Source organism: Gorilla gorilla, chromosome 19 (assembly GCF_029281585.2).
Source record: "Gorilla gorilla gorilla isolate KB3781 chromosome 19, NHGRI_mGorGor1-v2.1_pri, whole genome shotgun sequence".
Lineage (NCBI taxonomy): Eukaryota > Metazoa > Chordata > Mammalia > Primates > Hominidae > Gorilla > Gorilla gorilla.
In genome coordinates, this window is record NC_073243.2 from 105,126,000 (window position 1) to 105,145,305 (window position 19,306).

A 19,306-nucleotide genomic window follows, 5' to 3' on the forward strand; every position below is an offset into this window, starting at 1 on the left:
AAACATACAGAGAAAATTGTTAGAAACACAAACACACAACCAGGCAAGGGAGAGAAGAGGGAGGCCTGAGCAGATGACTCAGAGCTGCATGTGAAGGGGTCATGAGTGCTCATAACAGATGCGATCAGAGGTCATATGGTAGGCCAAACAAGTCTCCCAAAAGATATAAACATCCTTATCCCAGAACCCTGTGAATGTCACCTCATACAGTGATAAGGGATTCTGCAGACGTAATTAAGTTACGTATCTTCAGATGGGGAGACTATACTGAATTATCCAAGGGACTTTCAATGCAATCCTATATATCCTTATAAGAGGGAGGCAGAGGGAAAATGTATACCCATGTAGAAGAGGAAGAAGCCATGTGACCACAGAAGAGAGACTGGAGTGGCGTGACCATAAGCGAAGGAATGCTGGCAGCCACCGGAAGCTGATGGAGGCCAGCAGGGGATCCTTCCCCAGAGATTCCAGAGCAAGTGCATCCTGGCCAACACCTTGGTTTTGAACTACTGATACCAGTTTCAGACTTCTTGCCTCTAGAACTGTAAGAGAAGAAATCTCTGTTATTTTAAGCCACCAAGTTTGTGGTGCTTTGTGACAGCAGCCACAGGAAACAAAGTCATCTTTGCAGCTGCCTTTCTGAATATTTTGAGTTAGTTATAATTGCCCGCTTAAGTGTGAGTTCAATAATCTGCGAATTATGTTGTCAATATTATAGAGACACACATGTTTACAATTTTTTAAATAAGATCTCGGTGGGATATCTGGACCAGGTGAGAAGCAGAAACATCATCCAGAACTCCAGCCCTGAGCTAGGACCCAGCAGCAGAGTTCCCTATCCTCGGAAATAAAACACACAAGGAAATAGTGATGCGGCAGATCTTTCGTAAACCCTAGTGTGGGATCTCACTATCACATGCAAGTGGAAGTCATTGAGGGCCGCACGGGTGGAGTGAAATGATTCTGGCTGTTGACTGCAGAAAGGCTAGGAAGGGAACAGAGCAAGAGCAATAGCGCAGGTCACTCCTTGCTGCAGAAAAGCGTTAACAAAACACAGGCACTCCACAGGCTATTTTTCATACAGTATCCTACACAGTAGTAAGGGAGGAGACCACCCCTCATACTGTCTTATGCCCAATTTCTGCCTCCAAAGAAAGAAAAAGCAAAAACTAAAAGGCAGAAATGAAATCCACAAGCAGACAGCCCGGCGCCACACCCGGGGCCTGGTAGTTAAAGATCGACCCCTGACCTACTAGGTTATGTTATCTATTGATGACAGACATTGTATAGAAAAGCACTGTGAAAATCCCTATCCTGTTTTGTTCCGATCTAATTACCGGTGCATGCAGCCCCCAGTAGCATAACCCCTGCTGGCTCATTCGATCACGACCCTCTCACACGCACCCCCTTAGAGGTGTGAGCCCTTAAAAGGGACAGGAATTGCTCACTGGGGAGCTCGGCTCTTGAGACAGGAGTCTCGCCGATGCCCCCGGCCAAATAAACTCCTTCCTTCTTTAACTCAGTGTTTGAGGAGTTTTGTCTGCAGCTTGTCCTGCTATAATACTACTGTTATCCCTATTTTGTACGCAGGGAAGCTGAGTCTCAAAGAGGCTAAGAAATGAAACCAAGATCACACAGTAGCCTTATACTACAGTAGAAATCTAAGCCAAGCTTGGTCTGACTCCAAAACCAGTGGTTTTCTCTTTGTTTTAGTAGCTCAGCCTTCCATAATCCACCCGCCTCCCAGCATTGGCATCAGTTACAATTGCTTGTTTAGTGCACGAGTTATAACAGCAAAATAGGATTGCTACAATAAAATACAACAAAGAGCAGCACAGACACTTCATAGATACTCATTTTCTGAAATTATAATTACAGTTGTCCCTCGGCAACCATGGGGCTTCGTTAAAGGACCCCTGCGTATACCAAAAACTGTAAAGACTCAAGTCCTGCCATCGGCCCCACAGAATCTGACATAAGCAGCTCAGTTCTCTGTATATATGGGTTTCACATCCCAGGAACACTGTATTTTCAATCTGCATTTGGTTAAAAAATCCACATAAGTGAATCCACATAGTTCAAACCTGTGTTGTTCAAGGGTCAACTGTAGTTCAAAGCAAAGCAAAGAGAGCAAATACCTACGATACCAGCGTGCCTACAGCTCAGTTTGCTGCCCTCAGTGGGCTCTACCTGCATGAACTTGGCCACGGAAGTGTCCCACCTCATCACAGTACTGGCACGTTCTCTGTTCAGGTTTTTCTCAGAAGCTCGTCTGCAATGGCACTCAGTGTCGTAGCATGCCTCTGTTGTTTGGGACACTTTATTTTTGAATGCTTTATTTTCTTTAACCCCAGTTTAAAAATCTTTGATCTGAAAACACTGCTTTGGAACTCTTCAGAAGTGGCCTCTCCCGTGGCCCGGCTCAGCATGCGGCCATCATCTCAGCAGCTTCCCCTCTTCTCCATCATGGAATAGCCTCACACGTGAAGCTCGCCAGGCCCCGGGCTTTTGCTTGCCACCTGGAACTTTGCTTAAATGCCCAGGCCTTTGAAACTTTCTACTCATCCCAAATCTTTTTAACCAAACAGAATGCACCCCTCTCCTAACCCTCTTCCTATAAGGAATTATCTTGGCACAACTCAGGCCAATACCTAAGAGTCCTGGGACCACTCCCTTCTCTCTCATCACCCCTCAGTCAATTCTCTCCCAACTGCTCACTCTCCCTCTCTAAGCCATTGTCTCTCTGCTGCCCTGAGGATTCACCAGGGTCAAGACAGACTTATCTTCTGCATCGTTCCTCTATATGAGCAACTAAGACCTTGCTTGGGGGTCTTTGCTGGTCCCTAACTTCCTGTAGCCTCGACCCCACCTTTCATTTAGTTCATCTTCCACATTGGTGCCAATGTGATTTTATCAAAACAAAACCTATATAAATTCCTTCAATGAGATTTCATTGTTTCCACAGAATGAGTGCATCCATGAAGCTACTGATGACGACCTCTCCTGACCCGTCCCCAATTACTGTTCCCATCCTTGACAGTTACAGGTTGCCCCGTGACACAAAACTATCTGCAGTCTCCTGGATGAGGTGTGCCCTCTCCTGCCCTCCTGTCTTAGCTCAGGACATTCCTACTTCCTTGGACCAAAGGACTCTTCCCCAGCTACTCTGCCCAATGAATCCCAATTTCCCCCAAGGCTACATTAAAGCAGCCTCTTGAGGAAGCCCTTTCCCACCTCCCCATACTGGGGGAGCTTCAATGCACTGGCCATGACCTTCATTGCAGCATCCAAATCCTGAGCTCTGATGGGTGGTTTCTTTCTCTTTCCACCACTAATACCTGCTTAAGGACTTTTCTGTCCCAATATATCCTCATTCCTGGCCCATAATGGGCATTCTGAAAAGTTCTGTGGAATAAACAAGTGTATAGATGGTTCATATAATTATAGCATCACAGGGAAACCTAATCAGTCTATGTCCTACTTATATTTAGGGAATATGAAGGAATACACTGATTTAAAAAAGATATCAAGGTAAAGAATATAATGTGAGAAGGATGGAGGCAAGAAGAGGGAAGTGTATTGCCCCCCAAATTGGATTTATTAAAAAGGGATTCTTAGGAAGTAAAGCGAGCTTAATTATGAAGGTAGTTTCTGTCTCTAGTTAGCAATAGAAACAGCATCCTAAATTACTTTGTGTTAAATTAAGTAGACTGGCACTCTGCAAGCAGCAGGTGGTCTAAGAGATGAGCAATTACAGCTCTTAAGTAGCAGAGGTGATATATCCTTGGCTCCTGTATTCTCAATTAAAATCTTCCAGCTTTTCCTCTAATTAAAAAGGGCCCAATCCTCCTCTTTATTGTGCCAGATATGCATTGATTAAAATGAGTAAACTATGTGTTATTTCTTGACTTCACCGGAGAATTGGTGTAGAGATGCCTGCATCACCGGCAACAAGTGTGCCCCAGCCCACTTTAGAAACAGAAAATGGTTCACAATGGCTCAGGAAGCATGATTATGCATTCAGACTTCTTTATACTACACTTTTTAGACTCAATGTTGACTCCATGTTTAATGAGGGACAGTTTTAAAAATCCAAGAGTTTGGTTCCCTTGTTTCAACTCTGGCTTCTTAATTGAGTTCTGATTTGCAATGTCTCACTCATCCCACTAATTGGGAGCAAAGACTTTCCCCATTACCTTCTTTCACTCCTTTCTAAGAACCAGCAGTTTATTCTCATAATCTTTAAAGAAGTTTGGCCTGGGACAAGCACAGGATATAGATTTACTCCCCAAGTTTTGCCTTAACACATAAGCAGCCTCTTCTCCCCCCACCCCCGCCACGGTAGGTCTTGAGTGAATTTACAGGCAGTCAGAATTGTTCTTCCTCCTCAGTTAGAATTAGAAGGAAGGAAAGCATTGGGCAGAAAACCAGACCTGACAACCTGCCTATGACTCTGTTTCAGTGGAGTCGCTAGATGATCAATATTCTCCTCTTGGTTTTTATTTCCCGATAATCTTTTTTTTTTTTTTGCCTGGAAATGTAATGGTTACCCTCACCAATCCAATATTACTACCACAACGACTAATTCAATTTTTGAAATGGCTCCTTCATTGAAGAGCAGAATCTCTTATTTAAAGATGAATATTGGCAAGCCAATAAATAACTAATACAATTTCTGAAATGGCCTGCCTAAGCAAAACCGTTTACATTTCTGGGCCATTTTTTTTTCATATAATGTAAACACTTACAGCAACATGGGACACCTCTCCTGAGGCAGCTGACTCACCGAATGTGTAAGAAACGACTGCAAAACAAATATGGAAGACTCCTCTGCCTGCTTTCCACGAAGAAGGGAAATCAAACCCGTTAAGATGAGAACCCGATGTGTATTCTTTGGAGCAGTTTTGATCAACAAATTGTTTAGACGTGTGCTTCATGTGTAAAATGGTGTTAGTGCCTGAGGTTTATTTAAATAACTTATTCCACATAAAACACTCATAGCCATTCTTGGCACATGATAAGTACTGTGTGACAGGTAGTAGATTTTTACGGAAGGGTGCAAAATTTCTGCTGGAAGAAGAGACTTATTAGCAACCTGATGTACCCCAAAACATGGGGATCCATTAAGATCAGGTACAAGCCAAATCGAAAAAGAGGGACTTTTCCAAATACCATAGAAACCCAAATATCAAAATGCATCTATTCTTCTTTCCTGATTTCACACCCTCCTATTATCATGTAGCGGTAAGTGTGGTGGCAAAACTTTCTGATGCTTCCTCCCTGCCAGAGAACATTTCAGATTCACACTACCACCTGCAGGATTGAACATACCAGTAGGGTTGGCTTTCATCTGGGCAATTGTGGAAGAATTATTGGTATTTTAAGGTAATTAACTTTAAAATAATGGAAAGTAGAAAGGGTTGATAAGGAAGTCATCTTATCCAAGTCTTTCCAGTCGAAATTGTTTTACTGTCTGCTATGAAGAGCCTGTCAGGAAAAGGAGACAGCCAGAAATTTCAAAAATATCCTAACTAAATTTTTTATTCTCCTTACATTTTAATGTCAGTGTTTCTTATGAGAATGAATGTTTTACTAAACACAAATGCTTTTTTTCTTATTTTGCCACATTAGGTAATTATTTTTAATGTATTGCAAAAACCCTGAAATACTCAGAGATTTGAACCAATAGCTTTTCTTTTGTCATAACTTTTCACTCAAAACAGCTATTCTCATTCAGGCAGACATAAAAATGGGACCACTATGGTACTGGATTTCACCTTCATAAGCTTTAGCACCAATTTTCCTAGCTCTAGCCCACTATGAGAAAAAACATCTCTCAGAATTTTGGAGGTGTACTTTCATTAATACACTTCATAGAAATTGAGATATTTCATCTCTCATGAAGATGGACTAGATTAGTCTAAACTATAAAATAGTCCTGGTGAGCTTGGAAAGGAAGTAATGAGAGTAAACCAGTCACTTTATAATGGGCTCAGTGTAATCACATGGTCCTTATAAACGGAGAAGCTTTCCCAGTCCTGACCAGGGAGAGATGTGATGTCATTGATGGCTTTGAGAGTGGAGGCAGGCAACACACACCAAGAGACGCAGGCAGCTTTGAGAAGCCAGAAAGAAGGAAATTGATTCACCCTGAGAGCCTCCATAAAGGAATGCAGCCAGGCTGGAGCCTTGATTTGAGCCCAGGAGGCCTGTGTTGGATTTCTGATCTCCAGAACTGTAAAATAACAAATTATGCTATTTGTAGTAATTTGTAACGGCAGCAAGAGGAAACGAATGTATCAGTCAAAAAGCAGATGAGCTCAGCAAGAATGAACACAAAAAGCAGCAGCAGCCCTGGCTGCTTTTCCCACAGCAATGAGCTGAGCTGGCAGATAAGCAGCAACATCTGTGTGTGTGTGTGTGTGTGTGTGTGTGTGTGTGTGTGTGTGCATGCGAGCGCGCGCATGTATACACATGGATGTATTCATGCACATGTGTGTGCTACAGAACATGTCTGTGTTACACAAGGGACTGCACTTTCTTGACATAAATAACAAAATGACTTCTGCTTCACTCCCAACCTCCAAATCTCAAACAACAAGGCCTCTTGTGGCCCATAATAACTGGGAATGTACTGGGAAGAGAACTCTGGGAAATATTTTTTAGTCAAGCCACAGCAACACCTTCAAATCCACCACAGTCCACCCCTTGCCAAATTACCACTCATACAATCTCTCTAAACCATAACTAATTTTCAAATAAAGAAAATAACAGCATCATGCTTTAGACTAACGTGATAAAACTATCTCATATACAACCCAAAACACACTAACATTTTCCCCAGAAGACCAGGTGCTTATCCCATGCGTGTGGATTTGCTGAAGATGCCGTAGAAGCAGCAGAAGGAGGATGACAACCCTAGCTGGTATCATGGGTGGATCAGCTCAGTATGAGCGGATGGGCTCAGTATGAAGGTGTAAGCCAAGAGTAGGTGGCAGCTTGCTGCAGCCTCTCTCAAGTGTGGCCTTGAAAGACAGTGGAAAGGAAAAGCTTTCTAATGGGCAGGGCTTTGAGCAATACACCTAGCCATCCACTGTGTGTAGAGAAAAAAGTGACCAGAGGGTATAGACCTATGGGCAGTTATGAATGGCCTGACCAACTAATTAGAAACAAAGAATGTAGAAGATTGGATGATGGGCACAAGGAAGTCTGGGTAGAGGCATGTGGAAGGACATACAAGTGGGTAGACACAAAGTATGATCATCTTCATATCCCATGAGAGCATCCATCATAGTAGAGGCACTAAGCAGCCACATAGGCAAAATGACTCAGCTGACATTAACCATTCTTTGTCATTGGCCAAAATAATAATAGATTCCTTCATACTCTGACCTTCTTGAGGATAAGGACTGTGTCATATTGATTGATCTTTGCATGTTGGGTGCTTTAAATAAGCTCTGGCACATGAGGCACTCACCAATGTTCATGGAAAGAATGAATGGCTTCTACTTCATCCTCCTTCTTTGGTTTGTTTGTCTTTGTTTTCCATTTTCTTCTGCCCTCTGCTTGGAAACAAGAGAAAAAAACTAATGCATTGAAAATAACTGTGCAGAGTATAAATCATTTTCACAACCAAGGACAAGGGGGATTTGTCTCCCAGAAAGTACAACAAGACAAGCTTGGTTGTGCTTTTTATTACCTCCATGCATAGACCTTGAGTTCAGAGGAATAAGTACCTGGCATGCTTAGTGACAATAAGATAACTAAATGCCAAATTTTTCCACACACCATAAACCATGCTCAGGGACTCCAAGATACTGAAAGTGTGGAATAATAAACTCATATTTATGTTTTAGTTAGAAGAAAACCTTAGTCTTTTTTTTTTTTTTTTTTTAGATAATAATTACATCAACCAAGTTTGACAGCCTAAGGTTGTTTTTCTCTTTCCCAGACAAGGTCTTTCTTACAGTAAGATATAAATAATGGCACAACATTTTTAGACTCAGTAAGCCCACACATACTGTAAATTTATAGTTGTCTTCCATCTGTGAGGACAATAAGAGCATCTTGATAAAAAAGAAAAAATCTTGAATTTTTTCAACTCTATAAACCTACTCCTTTATTAAAAATAAAAAGGTAAATCCATTCAGCCCAAAAGTTGTTAATTTTACCTTGAAAAATTGTATAAAAATACATTTGAAATTTAGTTTGAATTTTAATTGAAGAGACAAAAAAACAATTTAGTGATAATATATGGTAGTAGCATAAATAATAAAATTAGCTGTTCCTACATATTTTTGTGGTTTGGAAAACAGGAATCTTCAGGTATCAGGAGTCTGGATGATGTGCAGATTTTGAGCAGCTCTCAATTGGCACTTGCAATGAATGCCTTGTGTTGTGTGTTGAGTTTTCTGTCTACAGCTGGCCAAATCCAGCCCAGACTCAACTATGAATTCCCCACAGTACTCAGCCCACTGCCCTAAGCAGGCAACAATACTTGTTCCATGAACAAATGGATTCTAAGGGCCATTTGCAACATTCCAATTTCTATGTAAGTCGAGAAAACTGAATCTACAGCCTTCTCAAGTTTTTCAGAAACCAATTTTAATTTAGAAAATCATTCTACTATAAAGACGCATGCACACGTATGTTTATTGCAGCACTGTTTACAATAGCAAAGACTTGGAACCAACCCAAATACCCATCAATTATAGACTAGATAAAGAAAATGTGGCACATATATACCATGGAATACTATGCAGCCATAAAAAAGAATAAGTTCATGTTCTTTGCAGGGACATGGATGAAGCTGGAAGCCATCATTCTCAGCAAACTAACACAGGAACAGAGAACCAAACACCACATGTTCTCACTCATGTGTGGGAGGTGAACAATGAGAACACATGGACACAGGGAGGGGAACATCACACACAGGGGCCTGTCAGGGACGGGGGACAATAGGAGGGAGAGCATTAGGACAAATACCTAATACATACAGGGCTTAAAACCTAGATGATGGGTTGATAGGTGCAGCAAACTACCGTGGCACATGTATAACTATCTAATAAACCTGCACGTTCAGCACATGTATCCCAGAACTTAAAGTAAAATAGATAATAAAATAAAAGAAAAAGAAAATCAAAGCTATTGAAAACGATGACAAGTTCATCAGCCACATTTTTATCTACATAGAGTATTACAATGATGTTCCACATCACATAGACACATGATTTGCTAAGGGTTGCTTTTTGAGCTGGGGTATCATTATTCTAAAAATTGCTGCAAGATGGGAAGACAGATGCTAAGCCGGTGAAATGGCCCCGACTCCCATAGTCACAAGGCTGGTAAATAGCAGAGTGGAAATTCAAGCTAACTCCTGCCTAATTCTTGGAACTACACTCTCACATGCTCCAGAGACACAATTCCAACACTAAGCTGTCTGATTTCTAAGAACAGAATGGGAGAGAAACAAACTCCACCATGGCCTCTGGAGGTGGCCAGTGGTGTGGCAGCTACAGTCTTCATCATTGAACACTTCTTCCTGGAGGCCAAACTCAGGACTTCCTGCTGTCCTATTTACTTAGAAATGCTTATTTTCTTATTATTAGTTAAGTTAGACATCTCTTGATATGTTGATTGGACATTTCTTATGTTTAACATCTGTCATCTTTATATTTCTTGTTTATAACCATGATCCATTTTCCTGTTAGGTCTTTGTTCTCCTCCTCCTTGTTGGATCTTCATGGTGTTCAGGTTAATTCCATCTGTTACACATCATAAACACACTCTCCTGGTCTGATACTTGCGGTTAATTCTGCCTATGCTGTATTTTACTCCAATTCTTTCTTTTTGCATGCAGTGAAATGGATCATTTGTATTATATTATTTCTTTTGGATTTTATTTTTCAGAGAAAAACATGAGGTCTTAAATTCTTTTATTGAACAAAGATGAAAAATTTAATGCCTCAGTTGCCTTTCATTAAGCAAAAATGCAAATTATTGAATAAGTTATTTATCGTAGTCTATCTCTCCCTTTAGATATAGTAATGTTTTCTTTATATAATTGGGAGCTCCAGTGTTGGGTGCCTAAATATTTATAATTGTTATATCCTCTTGCTGAATTGATCCCTTATCATTATATAGTGACCTGCTTTGTCTCCTTTTACAGTCTTAGGTTGGTAGTCTCTTTGATCTGATATAAATATAACTACGCCTGCTGCTCTTTTTTTGGTTTCCAGTTGCAGGGAATATCTTTTTTTACCCCTTCACTTTCAGTCTATGTGTGTCTTTGTAGATGAAGTGGGTTTCTTTTAGGCAGCAAATAGTTGAGTCTTGTTTCTTCATCCATTCAGCCACTCTATGCCTTATAATTAGATAATTGAATCTATTTGTATTCAGTATTACTATTGATAAATAAGGACTTAATACTGTCATTTTGTCACTAGCTTTCTCATTTTTTTTGTAACTCCTCTCTTCCTTTCGTTCTGTCTTCTTTTGTGGTTAAGTGGTTTTCTCCGGCACAAGGTTTAATTTTTTGCTTTTTATTTTTAGTGAATCTATTATAGGTTTTTGTGTTGTGGTTACCAAGAGGCTTACAAAAAAATCTTACAAATATAACAAGTTATTTTAAAGAGAAGACAACTTATCTTAAATTACAAAGAATAGAAACAAAGGAAAATGGAAAAAGTTCTATGCTTTAACTCCATCCCCCCATATTTTGACTTTTAATTGTCTCAATTTACATGTTTTTATATAATCTATCTCTTCCCAGATTGCTGCAGCTATTATTGTTTTTGATAAATTTGTCTTTTGGATTTAATGCTAGACTTATGAGTAGATTGTACACCACAATTACAGCAATATAGTATTCTGGGTTTGTCCATGCACTTAATTTTACCAGTGGGATTTGTGAAAGGAAAATAAATCTTGGGGCCCCAAAATCACTAAGCTAAAGGAAAAAGTCAAGCTGGAAACTGCTTAAAAAAGACCCACCTCCCATTCTATTCAGTCATCCCTCTGCTCACTGAGATAAATGCATATCTGATTGTCTCCTTTGGAAAAGCTAATCAGAAACTCAAAAGAATGCAACTGTTTGTCTCTCACCTGTAACCTGGAAGCCCCCTATATGCTTTGCGTTATACTGCCTTTCTGGACAGAACCAAGGTACATCTTACATACATTGATTGATGTCTCATGTCTCCCTAAAACATATAAAACTAAGCTGTGCCCCAACCACCTTGGGCACATGTTGCCAGGACCTCATGAGGCTGTGTTACGGGTGTGCATCCTTGGCAAAATAAACTTTCTAAGTTAACTGAGACCAGTCTCAGATATTTGGGGTTCACATTTTGATAACCGCAGAGGGATTCTGAATGGAGGTGCCCCTGACCTTTGACAAATCTCCTATAGCTTGGCACCAGCTTGAGGTATCTTTATGGCTCAAACCAACAGGAAAATTTGTTGTGGCCTGGAAGCACCCCCTCCAAAGATTCCCTGATCTCCTAAAATCTGGTTGAGATCTAAAGTTTACTTTGCTGTACAACTCCGTTTTCTTGGAGTTTACTCACTTCCAACACAAAGAAGGCAAGTTTTCCTGCTTCTATGATGATGGAAGGCAGGTAACTCCTTTCTGGAGTTTGAGCTTGCTTCCAATAGGGAAGAACAGTTTGAGTTTTTTCCTGCTTCTAGGATGTAGCAAGCACCCAACCCTAGGTAAGTAACTGAATTAGGGTTTGTCTTGGCTAAAGTTAAGATTAACAACCAGCTGGTCTTAATTTCTCCTTACCATTAGAGTGCTCAGTAATCACCTATGTTGTGCGATTGTTTGTTTTGCTTAGCTGTTTTTTGGTTGTTGTTTGTTTGTTTTTGTTGTTGCTTCAGTCTTTTTCCATTGGGTTTGACCAACTCTATCCAACTTGATCAAATCCGAAGGAAGGTTCCAAATTATGGGGAACAAGGCCTCTGAAGTGGCTGAATTCCTACATACCTACATACAAAAAAGGTGGTGTGGTGGGGGAAGAAGCAAGGCTAGCAAAAGAAAAAAAATAAACAAGGAAAGATTTTTTATATTTACTACTAAAGGATTTTATTTACATAACAAGGCAAGCTTTTTGCCAGCCAGGACAAACTGAAAGAGCAATGGCTGTCACCCCGTGCTGCAGTTCCATAGCTAACGTTCTGCCTTCTTTTTTCACCACGACAGCCGGGGTTTGGTTCCTAAATCAAGCCCTTTCTGGTTTGATACTTGCTACTTCTAAAATAGCAGCAATTTGTCCCAGCTGAAATATGGTAATGAAATGTAAAACGATTCTTTTAAGGAGTTCTATGGTTAAAAGTCAGCTTCATTAAAAGCTAACATCCAAGATTTGTGTGTGTGTATGTGTGTGTGTGTGTGTGTGTGTATGTGTGTGTGTGTGTGTATGTGTGTATGTGTGCATGTGTGTGTATTTTAAAGGCTTTCATGTTTTCGTTTTTGTTTTTTTCTCTCCTAAGACCCTGTCCTTTTTTTTTTTTTGAGCAGAAGTTTTTTTCTTCTCAGTTGACTGAATTCTGTTTTCTTCATTTACTTCTGCTGTCTCTCCTTTCTCTTGCACCCTCTGCTGCATGAGGAACCTAAAATAATTTGTAACAGCCTGGGGTTCCTCCCTGGGGTTCCTTAATAGCCTGGGGTTCTGGAGAAGATTTCAGTCTCCCTTCGGAGGAGAAACCTCTGGGTTTTTTTAATGGAACCCCAAGAGTGTAAACAGACAAGATCCTCTCAACTTTTAAACTGATTGCTTTTGTATCGTGTTACCTGATTTTTTGACTAGAATAGTTATTGCAGCAGAAGCTACTCTTGGGTTTTTAAGGAAGAATATAGATTAGACACTTAGAAGTGTCTTTGTTTTAAAAAAAAATTTAAATGCAGTATAAAAGCATCACATGGTCTAGCCTCGTAATAATTTTCCCTTTTTGGAGACCCAGGATTCAATGTGGGCTCTGCCCAGAGCTCAGAGTTCCAGGTAAAAGACAGGTAGTCCCTATCTAAATAAAACTGGTTTCCTTATACAATCCAGTGATAGGTTTCTATAGTTTTATGTTTAATTTGGCATCCATCTTTAATCTCCTTTTAGCACAAGGAGACTTTTTCTCTCTGTACCTTGAGATGTAAATTTTCCAATCTGATTTTTCATCTAAGAGTTGTTTCCTTATATGCAGATTTAAGGCTATTTAGCTGACAACTGCCACGGTAGTGAAACAGGTTACCAAGAGTTTGCAAGTCTAAGAAAGGAAAAAATGAAACAGGAGTTCTTAGGAATCTGTAAGATGTTCTTCTATCGGTATGCCTAATATGTCTATGTATTTATGTGTTGTGTACATAATGTTTTACTATTAAAAATATATAAAAGAGCTCTAATTAATTGGATTAAAAATTAAAGTGCCTAAATAAAATACTTTATCAGAAAAAAAGAACTAGTCATATGCTTTTTCAAGTTTATGTGACTTAAGTAAAATCTTTAATAAATTAAAATCTTTAATAAACAATCTTTAATAAAATTATTGGTATATATTAGAAGTGTCATAAGAATTGCCAGCATACATTTTGTTTGCATTTATTAATCAAGCAACTTCATACTTATCCCTGAATACTATGAAGGTGTCAAAATTTGGCATAGGGGTTACGAAACTATAAACCCAGCTCAAAATAGAATATTTTTGCTTGTGTAATTTTCAATAAATAAGACATTGATATTAGTTTAATGAAAATAGCAATCTCCTTAGCATGCACTGATACAATAAATAAAGTAAATATAATTTGTGCATAGTAATTATATTTATATTAAATAGACATATAATTATTTATATATTATATATATTTACATTATAATTATGCAAAGTAAATATACTATGTGTATCCCTAATGCTGGGCATTTTCAGTGTGATTTAATCTCCACAAAACAAATTTAAAGGCAGCTGTATTCATTCCTATTTAAAAAAAATAGAAAATTATATTTAGAAAGTAACTTAAATTTGCCAAGACCCAACTAAACCAAGACAGCTATTATATGACAAGGTAGCAACCCAGCCAGTACCGTGTCTGTAAATGGTTACAGTGATGAGAAACAGAACTCATATGTGTAGGTCTATAATCTCAGAATATTAAAAAAATTTATTGTTGCTACACAGAGGAAAAAAATAAGTGCATTCTCATTAATAATTTACAATGGCAGCTAAACTCCAGAAAAATAAAGGATTACCAAGTAAAACCATTGTTTCTTTATCAGAGGTTAAAAATGGGAGTAGTAATAGTAGTTAGCCCATGGGATTAAACTAGATAAAGGACTGTGGTTAGCATAGTGCCTTAAACAGAACAAGCACCTTAACTATTAGCTATAAAGATTATGGAGAGGAAGAGGAAGGGAAGACAGAAAAATAGATCCGGAGAAGGATACATGAAGAGAAAAGGGAAAATTGATAATCAAGAAACTTTGAAGTCATCTGATTTTGAGCTGCTCTTCTTAAAATTAAATTCTAGCCACATGTCCTTGATCCTCAAAACAACCCTAAGCTAACTAACATAGATGGTATTTCCATTTTACAGATAAATGTAGATTTTCAAAGAAGTTAATTAACTGGTGTGTACTCATAGCGGTATTAAAATGCAGACTTTTTTGCATTGTCATCAGCAGCAAAAATTTTCCCATTGGAAAGGAATCATTTTATTAGAAGCCCAAACCCTGGCATCACACAATATACCCATGTATCTTCTCAACCTAAAATTAAAATATAATGAAATTTAAGAAAAAATTTGTTTTTAATTCTGGGATACATGTGCAAGATGTGTAGGTTTGTTACATAAGTAAACATGCGCCATGATGGTTTGCTGCACCTATCAACGCATCACCTAGGCATTAAGCCCAGCATGCATTAGCTATTTTTCCTAATGCTCTCCCTACCCTCTCCACCCCCTGACAGGCCCCGGTATATTTTTTTAGAAAATACAGTAGTTATTTCCATCTCCCAATGGTAATATAACTGCCAGTTTTTGATTAAGTTTACTGCTTAAGTTACATGCAATGGTTCCTCTGACCTCTGCAGCCATTCATTCAACTGCTCAATGACTATTTAATGAAACTTTCTAAGGGCCAGGTCCTGCGCTTGACACAAGGGACATGGTGGCGAATGCAACAGACACAGATTCTGCCCTCATGAATCTTATAACACTGAAGCAGCAATAGGCGTAAACCAGGTAATGATTACAGTGATGAGTGGACTTTTAACAGGTGCAAAACTACCCCAACCTGTGAAGGAAAAAAACACTTTCCTGAGAAAGCCATATTTGATCAATCAGGTGAAGAAGCAGCTATTTCAGTGATTGGGGGAAAGGTGGGATAGAGAAAGAGGGAGACAAAGAGAGAAAATATGATACACAGTAGTATCTGCTAATGTAATCCTTGAGGTGATTATATGCCTCAACCTATTAAAGTTGATTATACTATTTGATTTAGCCAATGGAATGTGAATGAAAATAACATAATTTACTCTTGGATAGAAATTTCTGGAGCCAGTGTGAAGTGTGACATGCTCTTCTTTCCTTGTTCCTGTGATCATACAAGCACATGTCCAGATGGAAACTGTCAATCTGAGTACCTGGGTGTCTCATACAAAGGGTACTGTTGCTGACCATAATGAATACCAATGAGAAATGTCTTTGGGCCGAGCATAGTGGCTCACACCTGTAATCCCAGCACTTTGGAAGGCCAAAGCAGGTGGATCACCTGAGGTCAGGAGGTTGAGACTAGCCTGGCCAATGTGGTGAAACCCCATCTCTACTAAAAATACAAAAATTAGCCAGGCATGGTGGCAGGCACCTGTAACCCCGGCTACTCGGGAGGCTGAGACAGGAGAATCGCTTAAACCCAGGAGGTGGAGACTGCAGTGGCAGTGAGCTGACATCGTGCAACTGTACTCCAGCCTGGGTGACAGAGCAAGACTCCACCAAGAAAGAAAGAAGGAAAGAAAAGAAAGAAAAGAAAGAAAAGAAAGAAAGAAAAGAAAGAAAAGAAAGAAAAGAAAGAAAGAAAGAAAGAAAGAAAGAAAGAAAGAAAGAAAGAAAGAAAGAGAGAAATGTGTTCAAAGCAGCAAGAATAAATGAAGGGTTATGAAGCTATTACAATAGTCTTGGTTAGACATGCTGGTGGCTTGGCCAAAGACAAGAGTTATAGGGATAGGAAGAAATGGATACATATGTGAGATATGCAGAAGTAATCAGTAAGATTTGCAGAGATGAGTGACAATATGGAACTAACCATTGGTAGGAATTAAGGACAATTTACAAGCATCGCCTGTTAGTGGCAGTAATGTGTACCTGATAATAAGAAGCTCTGTGCAAAAATGCTAATCATGAACTTACTTCCAATTATTTTAATAGAAAAATTATGATGCACTATACCTTAACCAAAACCTTCGACCAATTCCCAAAAGCATGCATATGACACAGTACAGCAGACAGACATAAATTGCACCTCTCCTATGACTGAACAATTACTATTGTGAACAACAGTTGCTTATAATTTAGTAATATGACCTCTCTCATGGCCAGCTACACAGCAGATGTATGACATTTTTGACAAGTCATTTGCCTTTCAAAAAGATCACATGCACACTGGTCTTATGTTCTGCCAATTGATTATATATAACAGATTTATTGAGATATAATTTGTATACCACACAACCTACCACTTAAAGTGTTCAACTCAGTGATTCTTAACATATTCACAATGTTGTATGACCATCACTATAATCAATTTTATAACACTTTTGTCACCCCTCCAAACAATCCTGTACCCATTAGCAGTCACTCCCCATTTCTCCTCAACAACCTTCACCCTGAGGCAACCACTAACCTATTTTATGTCTCTATGTATTGCCCATTAGGGACATTTTATAGAAATGTAATAATACAATATTTGGACTTTTATGACTGGCTTCTTTTACCGAGCATAATGATTTCAAGGTTCATCCATGCTGTAGCAAGCATCAGTACCTCAATCTTTTTTCTTGCTGAATAATATTCCATGGTATAGATATACTACATTTTGTTTATCCATACACCAGTTGGTGGGGATTTGTTTCCACTTTTTGTCTTTTATGAATAATTTGTCTATGAACATTTGTTTATACATTCTTATATGGCTATATGTTTTTATTTCTCTTGGATATGTATCTAGTAATGAAATTGCTGGGTATATAACCACACTAGTTACTACATAGGCAACTCCATATTTAATCTCTTGAGGAAACGTCAGACTGTTTTCTAATGTAGCTGCACTATTTTACATTTCTATCAGCAGCTTATGATAGAAACATCCCACTTTTGCTATTATAGCTTTCCTTTAATTATAGAGATTTTGGTAGGTATGTAGTGATATCACATAGAGTTGATTTGCATTTCCCAGTTTGCTAATGATGTTGAGTTTACTTTTATGCTTTTAAGGGTCATTTGTAATATCTAATTTGCAGAAATGTCTGTTCAGATGCTTTGCCCATTTTTAAATTGGGCTGTCTTTTATTATTGAACAGTAATAATAGTTCTTTATATCTCCTAGATACAAGAAGATTTATTCCTGTGTTTTAGAGTTTCCTAGTTCTAGCTCTTAGATTTAGGTTTATGACCCAATTTCAGTTAATGTTTCTATGTAATATGAAGTTGCTTTCCAACCTCATTATTTTGCATATGAATATTCAGTTGTTCCAGCAGCATTTGTTGAAAAGGCTATTCTTTCCTCATTCAAAGGTATTGGTACTCTTGTAAAAACAGAAAATTAAATCATGGATGTGAAGATTTGTTTATGGACTCTCAATTCTATTCAACTGTCCTATATGTCAGTATGTCAATTTTATACAAGTAGCACACTGTCCTGATTACTGTACCTTTGTAGTAAGTTTGGAAATCAAGAAACATGAGGCTTTCTCATTTGTTCTCAGATTTCAAGATTGTTTAGGCTATTCTGGGTTTCTTGAATTTTCAAATAAATTTCACATCAATCTTCTGACTTTTGCAAAGAAAAAAGCTGAAATTCCGCTAGGAATTATGTTGAATCTGTAGATCAATTTGAGATGTATCATCATCCAATCCATATATGTGAGATATATTTTTATTGACATAGGATTTTAAAATTTTCATTCAACAATGCTTTGTAGTTTTCAGAGTACAAGTCTTATACTCCCTTTCCTCATGCTTAAAGTATTTTATTATTGTTGTTGCTATTGTGAGATTATTTTCTTAATTTAATTTTTGAATTATTTATTGTTAGTGAATAAAAATGCAATTGATTTTACATATTTATCTTGTGTCCTGCAATCTTGCAAGACTCATTCATTAGTTATAATAACATTTAGTGGATTCCTTAGGATTTTCTATATGCAAGACCACGTAATCTCTAAATAGATAGTTTTAGTTCTTCCTTTAAGTCCAAGTACCTTTTATTTCTTTTTCTTTCTTTTTTGCTTTTTGCCTAATTGCTGTGGCTTGAACATCCACTATAATGTTGACTAGAAGTGCTGAGAGCAGACATCCTTACCTTGTTCGTGATTACAGGTGACATTTTTCAGTCTTTCACCATTAAGTATGATGTTAGCTGTGAGATTTCATAGATGCTCTTTATCATACTGAAGAAGTTTTCTTCTGTTTCTAGCTGCTTGAGTGGTTTTATCATGGAGAGGTGTTGATATTTTTAATACTTTTTCTGTGTCTACTGAGATCACCATGTTTTTATTTTTAATTCTACTGATATGATGTATTATATTAATTGATCTTCAGATATTAAACCAACCTCACATTCCTGGCATTAATTTTTATTTGGTCATAATGCATGTTTTTAATATTTTGCTGGATTCAGCTTGTTGAATTTCATTTTGTTGAAGATTTTAATATCTACATTTTTAAGAAATATTGGTCTGTGGTGTTCTTTTCATATGATGACTTTCTCTGGTTCTGATGTCAAGGTAATTTTGGTCTCATGGAGTAAGTTGGGAAATTTTCCAGCCACTTCAACTTTTGGAAGATTTTATGAAGAATTGGTGGTATTGTTTAAATATATTTTGATGTTATATTGAATTCACCAATAAAGTCACCTAGGCCTGAACATTTCTTTCGGAGCAGATTTAAATCAAATTTAAATTTAATCTCATTACTTTTACAGGCCTATTCAGATATCTAATTCTTTCTTTATACTAGCAATAAGCAGAACTAAATGGTATACATAGCCAGAGATAAGTATACACTATCTTAAATCTTTGAATTAAAACAAAATGCTTCATATAT

The 19,306-nt window shown here is 38.1% G+C and overlaps 1 long non-coding RNA gene across 1 annotated transcript in view; it reads right to left on the minus strand.

Moving 5' to 3' along the window:
• LOC134757627 (uncharacterized) overlaps positions 1 to 19,306 on the minus strand; it is a 316,386-nt gene that overhangs the window by 142,456 nt on the left and 154,624 nt on the right. Inside the window, exon 2 of the long non-coding RNA XR_010131842.1 lies at positions 7,478 to 7,562. This is a non-coding gene — a long non-coding RNA (uncharacterized lncRNA). The remainder of the gene's footprint in view (positions 1 to 7,477; positions 7,563 to 19,306) is intronic.